The 10,126-nt window shown below is 49.4% G+C and overlaps 1 long non-coding RNA gene across 1 annotated transcript; it reads right to left on the bottom strand.

Moving 5' to 3' along the window:
* Nucleotides 1–6,241: 6,241 nt before the first annotated feature.
* LOC121137195 lies at nucleotides 6,242–9,411 on the bottom strand. Its single transcript, XR_005874428.1, has 3 exons — nucleotides 9,333–9,411; nucleotides 8,262–8,453; nucleotides 6,242–7,689 (listed from the first exon to the last, which is right to left on the bottom strand). It is a non-coding gene; the product is annotated as an uncharacterized LOC121137195 (long non-coding RNA).
* Nucleotides 9,412–10,126: the final 715 nt, after the last annotated feature.

Below are 10,126 nucleotides of genomic sequence, written 5' to 3'. Positions count from 1 at the left end.
GTAACCGAGAAAAACACCTGACGTCTTTACACACATACATATATGTTATCCTACAATCTCACACTGTACTTAAACTCCTTCTATCTTATGTCCCCATAGATCAAATGGGGACAGGCTAACCATGTCGATGTCATTGCATGACTAATTTAGGTGGGTGACGATGTGTAAAGTGGGCAGGTGTAAAACACAGCTGCTGCTACTGCAGTTGGGGAGACTCATCCCCCTGTACCAGCCCCCTCGTGTCTCTGGCCTTTCTAGGTGCTGAGGGCTCATGGGAAAGCCTGAGTGCCGCCCAGGCATCACAGGCGCTGACTCTGTCTGTGGCTAGTAGTGGGGATCTACCTAGCCAGGGCTTTCCCATCCAAACATGACCTTTTCATCAAAGTTGTGCTCTCTGCTGTGTTCTCTGGTCAAGCACAGATCATAGTAGGTACTGCTACCCTTCCCTTCTCCGTGTCTTCTTTAAAGGGCCAGATGGGGAAAGGTATCAGGCTACACATCTCTGACACAATGCTTCAGCTTTGCTGGTTTTGGTGTTAATGAATTAAGGGATGATACATGAACATGTGTCTTCCTGGGTTCCAATAGAATTGTATTTACAAAGACAGTAGCCCCAAAGCTAATGCATGCCAAACCCTGCCTGTCCGACTCTGATCCCGTAATGTGACTTATGTTAGTCAAGGAAAAATGTCCCACTGGCCCCTTGCTTCTAATCTTTCCTTTCTGCCAAGCGCCAATCTCATGGTGGCCACATGGTTTTGAAAACATAATTGAGGGACGTTGTATCTTAGCCCATCCCCATTGTCCTTCAATGTCAACCAAGGTCTCTCCCCACCACCTCTGTACTCTTCAAGTCCAGCTGCCCCTTCCTCTGTGTCCTCGTCTCTGTCCCCTCACCACCGTGTAGTGGTCATTGGTTTCTTTCCTGCTCCTCCTCCCACATACCTGTTTCTCTTCACACATGTCCTGGAACGTTCTTTCTTTGGGTCTTCCCAAGTCCATCCTATTAGTCATCTCTTAGTTGCCCAATGGGATTTGCTTAAGTTTGTAGCTACAGCTGCCTCATGCCTTTCCCGTCACCTCACTTAGAATATCACCTTACTTTCTTGTCTGTCCTCACATCTGAAGAGCAGGGTCCATGGGACTGAGACCCAGCCTGTGTGCTAAGATCGGCACATAACACCTAGTAGTCAGCAATCCTTGTTTGTGAGGAAGAGACTCCCACTTTGTGTTCTGGGAAGAGCCTCTTGGCCACCTCTGATTGTCCAGCTTGGACCAAGCTCTCCTTCCAAGAAGCTCCTTCCACCACTAAATGCTATGTGTCAGTAACCTCAAGGCCAGGCTAGGGACAGGCAACATTTCTCAGTGCTGAACTCTGCACAAAGCCACCCTGTACCAGCTGTGATGCCGTGGAGGACAGGGAGGGAGGGGAAGGGAGGCCTGTGTTCCTTGTCCCTGCTTTCCCTTACTCAAATAAGGTTCCCAAGCTCACTCCCCACTCTATGGTGATCCCCTAAACTTCACCTCTCTTACTCTTCTGTTCTCCTTCTCCAGTCACCAGGTCTTTGGGAAAGATGCTGACAATTGGTAATGAGTAGGCTTCCCCTTTGTCCTCTTTCATAGAATCCTGACTATATTGGAGGTGGCTGTGAACCTGGAAAATGATGCCTGTGGTGATTTGAATAGGAATGGCCCCCAGAGACACATGTGTTTGACTGCTTGGTGACAGGGAGTAGCACTATTGGAGGTGTAACCTTGTTGGAGGAAGTGGGTCACTGGGGGGCAGGCTTTGAGATCTTAGAAGCTCAAGTATTGGTAGTGTGTCACCGTCTCTTTCTGCTGCCTATAGATCAAGATGTAGAACTTTCAGCTACCTTCCCAGCACCATGCCTGCTGTGTGTCACCATGTTTCCTGCCATGATGATAACAGACTAAACCTCTGAACATGTAAGCCAGCCCCAATTAAATGTTTTCCTTTATAAGAGTTGCCATGGTTATGGTGTCTCTTCACAGCAATAGAAACCCTAACTAGCACAATGCCTCTTGCCAGCCTCTTCTGTAGTTGTGAGATTGGCCGATAAGATACCCAGATAGAACCTCCCAGAAGGGATGTGAGTAGACTCAGTCTTGTGGCTCTATCTTGGCTTTGAGTCAGACATTAACAGTCTCAGTGTTTGGAGGATGCCTGGGCTGTCACACTCACAGCTCTTACCCTGGGTTGTGTTCAGCTCATATAAGAAAGTGAAGGAAACTTCTTCTGTGTCTGAAAAGGCACCAGTCCCATGACGTCAAGACTCAACTGCTAAGACCTTATGTAATCCTAACTACTTCTTCCAACCACAGCTGTATTGGGAGTTAGTGCTTCAAAATATGGATGCAGCGGGAGACACAATTCAGTCCACAGCAGGTAAAATCACCTCATTTTGTCCTTTCCTCTGCCTTCTTCTCACCTGGAATCAGAGGTAGTGGCTTGAGCTACAGCAGTCAGGTTGGACCAAATAGTCATCTTGAGAACAAGTGCCGGCTGCTTGGAATGCATGGGAAGATGGAGGGGACCTGGCTGACTTTACAACCCCCTTGCATCATCAGGGAACTGCTAGGATTTGCTTTATGATAAAGTTTTACTTCTTCACCATACTGAACACTGAAATAAGCAGTAGAAATACTCGTGGCCAGGCACTGATACAATTGATCCATGGGGAACAGCTTAAGCATCATGGTCTTTTTTTTTTTAAGTCTCCCTTGATGATTCTAACATGTGAAGGTTGGATAGACTGAGTGAAAGGATAGACCCTAATAGGCAGGAGGGCTGACTCAATAGCTCAAGAGCTTTCTAGGAAAGGAAGAGCATCAAGGCTCAGATCTCTAGTACCAATGTAGAGGCCTGGCAGGTGTAGAGGCCACCTGTAATTCCAGTCCTCAGAAAATGGAGATAGAGATGATAAGAATAAGCTGGCCAAGTCTGCAGTCCACAGGTTCAGTGAGAGACCCTGTCTCAATATAAGATGGAGAATAGTCAAGGAAAACAGTTGGCATCAACTTTGGGTCTTCACATGGATATATACATGTGCACACACACACACACACACACACACACATACACACACACGCTTTAAAATAAACCCTTGAATAAGAGAATCAACGGCATTTTAATCAATGTTATTTTGGCTTTGTTACATGCAGGCTAGTCCAACACTCGGCAATCAGCAATGGGCCACCTCAGAGATCCTAGAGATTTCCAGAACAAGATCCATTCAAAGCAAACTGGAACACTGGCCACTTCCTCCTAGGTCCAGTGTGCTACGTGATGACGGAGCATTCAGGAACATTCTCCACCCCTCTGCTCACATGATTAAAACAGAATGCACAACTAATATAAAGCCCAAATAGGCACATGACACTGTCCTCAACAGACATCTTTCTGAAGGAGCATTGCCTTCCTGAGGCCCTTAGAGGCCACCTCTTCCTTCCTGCGACTCAAAAGTCCAACCCAGGGCACCTTCTAAGTGAGAAGAGATCTGAGGGCAGACCATAGCTCGGTGATGAGAAAGTGGGCTTCAAACCACTTAAGTGCGGAGGGCTCTTAGGCAAGTAGTTTAACCTCTCTGTGATTTAGACACACAGCCCTGTCCCCTGTGCAAACATGAGACTCCATGCAGGACCCAGGCTACTGGTGAGGATTAAATAATGATTTTTCCCCCTAGTCCCTGGCTCATTGTAGCAACACAGCAAATGGCAGCTGTCACTGAAGGGCGTGGCTAATGGCAGCTGTCACTGAAGGGCGTGGCTAATGGCAGCTGTCACTGAAGGGCGTGGCTAGCTGCTCTATCTGAGTTATGAGCCCTATGGGCAGTAGGGTTGCTCTTCCCCTCCATTGCTGGGAAACAGCCTCAAACTGGGTTGCTTTTATGAAGTGGGCACTAAATGAGCAAACACGTGTCTGGAAATAAAGGTAATTCATCCCTGGGGAGATAGCATCTCCCAGGTTCAGGGGTTAATGGGCTCTGAGGATTCATAACAAAAGATTCCCGGGACAAATTGGCTGCCAAACTGAGCGGCCATTGTTCCTGAGACAGCCCTTCAGCTGGGTCCCATTTGTTAGCATGGCTGCCGCAGGAACAAATTAAAAGGCAAGCCCCCTCAGAGATAGCAGCACTGAGCTGGAGGGCTGAATGCCCAGGAAGTCTGAGCCCAAGACACAGGGGCCTTGCTGCTCCGTCAGCTGCCAGCCTGTGCCTGCTGTTCTCTGTGAGGCTGGATGGGAGCCAGCCCCTGCCAGCATGTACTCCTTGGGAAACGTGGGAGCTGCCAGGCACTGGCCATAAAAAAAGCACTTCCAAGTCAGAGTGGAGCGCACGGCACCCTCTGCCGCATTAACGGCATGATGGAGGAAGATGGACGTGAACAGACCAACTATGGGCTAGTCCATAAGGAAGTACAGGGCCAGGAGATTTATTATAAACAAAGGAGTCCCACCTGGCAAGGTCTGGAGTTATTACCCAGTTTCATCTTTCTAGAAGCTCCTGGGAAAGGGAGGAGGCTGAATACACAAACAGGTCCCCAAGGTTACCACAAAACCCTAGTGTGGGGCACAGATTTTGCTCTACAGTACCTGTGGATTGGTGCAGCCCAATTATGTCTTAGAATCTTCTGCGTGGGATTCCAAGCTTTGGGGGAAAGGTGAAGAGGGGGATCCTGGAGATCATGTGGGAGAGACGACTGTCTTCTCCAGGGTTTTTCAAAGAAGCATGCTAGAAATGTTTTAATCTGGGGTCCCTGAGACCCCTGGATTTCTGGGGCCCTTCTCCCCAAGAGTGTACCTGCAGAGAAAAGCATGCGCCTTGCATTTAGCGGGGGCTAGTGGGAGACTCCTGTGAATGCCAATGGAGTCCTCAGACTCCTTCAACTCCATCACCTGGGTCACCTCAGCTACACCCTCTGGTCCCCTGGGTCCTTGCTGCCATCTGAGGACTTGCATTTCCGACAGAGCACCCTGCTGCTGCTGGCCCAGGGGCCCCAAATTGAGCAGTACCTGAAGTTTGCACACTTCAGGCCTGTGCTCCTGGCTGACTCATTTGTCAACATACATGTGCAGAGCTGACTGAGTATCCAATGTGCCTGTCCTGGGACATCACAGAGTCTGGAAGCTGAACTGAGTCCTAGGTCTCCAGGAGAGTCTTACAACTACCTTGTGGCTAATGATCCCTGGTGTTTGAGTGCTGATGCGGTGTCTCTTGACTGAACAAGGTTCCCAAGGCATGCCAGCCACAGCAGAAACATTTGTCTAGATTCTCTGGGGTTCATCAGGGCTTTAAAGCCCCCCAGGGGTACCTGACAGTGGAAGTCCAGCCAGTTTCTGACCATGACTACAGTTGTAGTTAGCTAGGGAGTCACAAAGCCACTCAAGTTCTATGTTTCCTGGAAGACCCTGGCCTCTTGATGTGGAGTGAAGTCTGAGCATTGGCATTGAAAGCTTGTCTGGGTTGCACCCTGACAGGCTGGCTGTGGAATGCAACGCTGCAAGGAGCCTTGGGGGAGGATTAAGGAGCAGATGCAAGGAGTGGCAGTGGATTTGTTCCCTTTACCACAGTAGGTGACAGCACTGTGAAACATTTCATGAAGTCCATTTGAAACAAAATTCTTAACATCACCCCACTCCTATCCCCCAAACTCCACCTTATTCCCCCCCAAGCAACAAATGCACACAGGACTTCTGACCTAGGCAGGTCTCTGCTGGGGACATGGGAGGGGAGAAATATCCCCCGTACATGGCCTCAGACCCCCATTCCCGGCATGCACAGAGCAAGTGGTACCCAGCAGACCACTGAAGCCCAGTGCGGAGCCTTCTAGTTTTTTTTGTTTTGTTTTGTTTTGTTTGTTTGTTTGTTTGTTTTTGGTTTTACGAGACAGGATTTCTCTGTATTGTTTTGGAGGCTGTCGGTCCAGCCTGGCCTCGAACTCACAGAGATCCGCCTGCCTCTGCCTCCCGAGTGCTGGGATTAAAGGCGTGCGCCACCACCGCCCGGCTGCCTTCTAGCTTTACAGAACCCAGAAGAAAAACTTGTTGGAATAACTGCCTCACTTGGGTGTTTTTTAAATTACAAATCCTTGGATGGATAAGATACTTTCTGAACCTGTGACTGGGCCCTGGAACCTGCATTCCCAGTGACTCTCAGGCCCTATGAGGGTTTTAGCTACTTGAGTTAAAGTGGACACTGGGGAAAAGAGACCTACCTCTTTGGCATCTTTGGTTTGCCCAAGGTCTTTTCTGGGAACAGGATCTCCCAGGAAAACCTGTTCCAAAGGTAAGAGACAGATCCGTGACTTCATTCATGATGGCCAGGGGCCTATTGTGGTTTCTCTCAGAGGGCCACACATGCATCAGAGCTGATACTATCCAAGGAGGCCTGGGGGTCATATGTGGGTCTGGTCATCAGAGCTGACTTGTCTATGGAAGGCTGTCTCTGTTTTCTTGTATTTTTAGGGCCTACTGAACATAACAAACAGGCTAGACGGAGCACTGGTAGAGAAGAGGATGCATCCTCTCTGTGGAGAATTCTAACCTTCCACACTGGTTTTAGAGGCTACTGGTCCTGTTTCCAACAGTAATGGATGTTTGATGGCCCAGTTCTGGCCAGTGGTCCTGACCTGTCATGTCAGCCCACAACAAATGTTCTCTTGTAATTAAATCGCACTCCCTGCAGTTCCTAACGATGTTCAGCCGAGCCAGAGAGGGAGCGCTGTTTGAAATGCACCGAGACTCCAGCCTTCAGAGATGCGCTGTGTGGCTCCAGCGTTCGTGGTGGTTTGCATTAGACAGTGTGCAGTGTTTAGGCATAAATTTCACAGCTTTCGTCTCTGGCCAGTGGGTCCTTTGGATGGGATCAGGGGTGGTCATCAGCATGCTTGTTTCGCCATGATGTCGTGGAAGGTTGGTGTCATGGTAAGAGTGGCTGTGTTTGGAGAGTCTCTGGGAAGACAAGAGTCCTAGTTTTACAGTAGAGAGTGCATTGGGTGTCCATGTTTCTTCGGGAAGAAGTTAAGGGCCTGGATTGCCCTTCCCAGGAGCTCCCAATTCATGGGTCCTGGAGGTCTCAGAGCCAGTACCATCTGTGGCCAATAATGTTGTGCTGAAGAGGGAGAGTGTCATGCTAGATGGCCAGGTTCAGCAGGCACTCACAATGAGCCTGGCGAAAGGCCAGCAGCTCAGTACAGGCCATTGTATGGAGCCCTTGAAGCCTCCCTAGAGGAATATTCTGTTTTGTAGTCGTCATTTGCCAGATGAGAAAACTGAGGCTCAGAGATGGCATAAAGTGGCAAAAGGCCTCACAGTGGACAGATTGACCAGTCCTCACAGTGGACAGATTGACCAGTCCTCACAGTGGACAGATTGACCAGTCCTCACAGTGGACAGACTGACCAGTCCTCACAGTGGACAGATTGACCAGTCCTCACAGTGGACAGATTGACCAGTTCTCAGGATTGAGACACACGCATTCTCTCCTGGACCAGACTGTAGCCAGGCTCTCCGAGCCCTCTCTTCAGTGAGATCTTGGTTTTGGCTCCATACTGTCCAGCCCAAATCCTGCTCAGCACATTCTGGAACTACCCCAGGAGTGCTGGCTACACTTGCCCTCCTTCAATCTCTCTTGAGGTCTGGTTGGTCTGAGCTTCACCCCTAGTTTCTCTCTGTAAGGAAGTCATCCATCTACTTGTTACCAAGGTCAACGTAAGAAGAGCCCCCTTCACCCTCTGTGTCTCCTCTCAGTCACTCTCCATCTTCTGACCCCCTTGTTCTGGCTCCAAAGTCTCCACTCATCCTGGCTGCCCTTGTGAGGATCTCTGACCCATAACCCCTGTCGCAACACCCATCTTGCAATAGTCCCGAATAAGGCCTTCCTTTCCATAAGCAACTGGTCCTTGCATTCCTAGCTGTCCAGTGGAACTGTACAAGAAGCCAGTCAGGCCATTTACAAGTGTCATATCCAAAGAGGAAAAGGAAGTATGTAAAGTTTCAAATTCTTATCTAATAGATCTGAAATATTTCAGCCTAGAGTGGGTATTTAAAAATAATATTGTAAGTTTTACTGTGTATTCCAAGCTGGCCTTAATCTCAAGACAATCCTCCTGCCTCGGTTTCCCAAATGCTGGAATTATGGTCATGAGGCACCATGCCTAGCATAGAATTTATGAAGGAGATAGTATGAGCCTCATTTTATTTCCTACCAAGTCTTGGAAATTGATGTGTGATTTGTACTTACCACATATGTACTTCAGAGAAGCACTTGTCAGGGTCTCAGCAGCCACAGGGGATAAGGCTATTGTCCTAAGCAGTACAGCTCCAGGCTGTTCCCTAGGGGCGTGCTAGGAAGCTTGTTCACCAGGAAGATGTGGGGCAGAGAGAGGGGGATGAAGGGACTGCTTGTCCGGGAGGCGCTGAGAGAACAAGACACCTGATGCAACAGAGGAGAGTGACAGTTTTCATAAGCAAGGTGTAGGGCATCTTGACTGAGCAGAAACACTGGGGACATCTCCGTGGGTGCCACCAAGGGGACGCCACGTGAGCAATGCACTGACCGGGAGCTTCCAGCTGGAGTGTGTACTCAGATAGAGGGCTAAATGGTGGGCTGTTGCTGGAGAGCAAACCAGCTCCGTGGCAGGGCTGGGAAGCCTTGCATAATGGGAAAGCCCAGCCCAGTGCCAGTTGGGAGTGTGGCTCCTTAGCTGGAATGGGCAGAGATGGCACTTGGGATCTTGTTCAAATGTGGATTCTGCCCCTGTCAATCTGAGATGATGCCCAAGAGTCTACATTTCTCTAAATATTTCCAGGGGTCATTACCCCTGGAAATAGTAAGGGTAAGGACACAGTTTATGTCTTGCCTGGTTGACAGGTAACATGGTTCTCACTGGTTTCAAGGCCCAGGAACCTATGAGGTGGTATGTTCCCGTTTCTTTCTCCTAACCCCCACCCATACACTACTGTCCCCATGCCCTCTTGTCCTGTGGGGAATCTCCTTCCAAATATATTGCCTTGCTCTAATCCCACACCCAGATCTGCTTTCAGGGAAACAAACAACAATCACATAAAACTGCCCATAGATTCACTGTCTATAAGTGAGTGCTCTGGGTCCTAGGGGAGGATCTCAGTTATGGGGCGCACAGCCAGGTATGACTGACTGTTTATAGGTGACTCAGGCTGTTATTTGAATAATGGTATTGTTATCACCACCACCGCCATCAATTATCATCATTGGCATTTAGTAGAATATGTGAGGACACTGGCTGAGAGGAGTTAGGTCACTTGCCTAAGTTTTACATGTGTTTGAACTAACCTTAGCTCACAGACACCTGGAACTAGAGATGGAGAGCTAGACCAGCGAGGCTGTGTGTCTATGGAGTTGTCTTCTATAGGGTGGCTCTGAGTCCTACCCACTAGGTAGAACAGTGATGTCACAGCTCTCACTAACTGTTGCCATGGTTACCCCTGGGTATAGACTGGAAGATAGAGGACAGCGATAATGACTGCTGCCATGGTCACTGCCTTTGACCTTTCTCACTTCCTTCTAGTCCCAATACCTAGAGGAAGGGCTGGGCCTCGTTGTCATGGGAAAAAAAAGGGAGATGCTGGCCCTGGAAGTGCTTGGACTTAGCTGCAGTGCCCAGGGATCGCCAGTGCTCTGCTCGTTGCCGTTCCCTTCCACTCAGAACGAGAGCTGGTTAGGTGTGCCTGTCACCCGGAATCTTGCTGCCCTTTAATGACTGTTCGCACCTCCCCACCTGGCTCCCTGTCTCACATCCCTTTACCTACACTAAAATCAGTGCCATCTCAGAATGGATACACCCCTTCTCTGGGGACTCCCTTTGCTTGTGGAGAGCTGGCTGCCCCACCCCCACCCCAGGCACTCAGTCTAGACTAGGGCATCTCTCTTCTCTTCCAAAGTAAGGACATTGACTGGGGAGAGGGTCATGTATGAGGATGATGGCAGCTGCTCCGCCCATTCAGCTGACAGACCCACGCTGTGCTTAGCTCTAACGCTATGGGACCCCCAGCAAGGGATTTCCTGGGCCTCCCCTGGGAAGCACGGCTGCTCTTTCTATCCACCTCGCAGACACATGCTATGTATGA

The sequence above is a fragment of the Mesocricetus auratus genome, unplaced genomic scaffold (genome assembly GCF_017639785.1).
Source record: "Mesocricetus auratus isolate SY011 unplaced genomic scaffold, BCM_Maur_2.0 Super-Scaffold_100676, whole genome shotgun sequence".
NCBI classification, from domain to species: Eukaryota; Metazoa; Chordata; class Mammalia; order Rodentia; family Cricetidae; genus Mesocricetus; species Mesocricetus auratus.
This window is presented reverse-complemented; position numbering and strand designations above follow the sequence as displayed.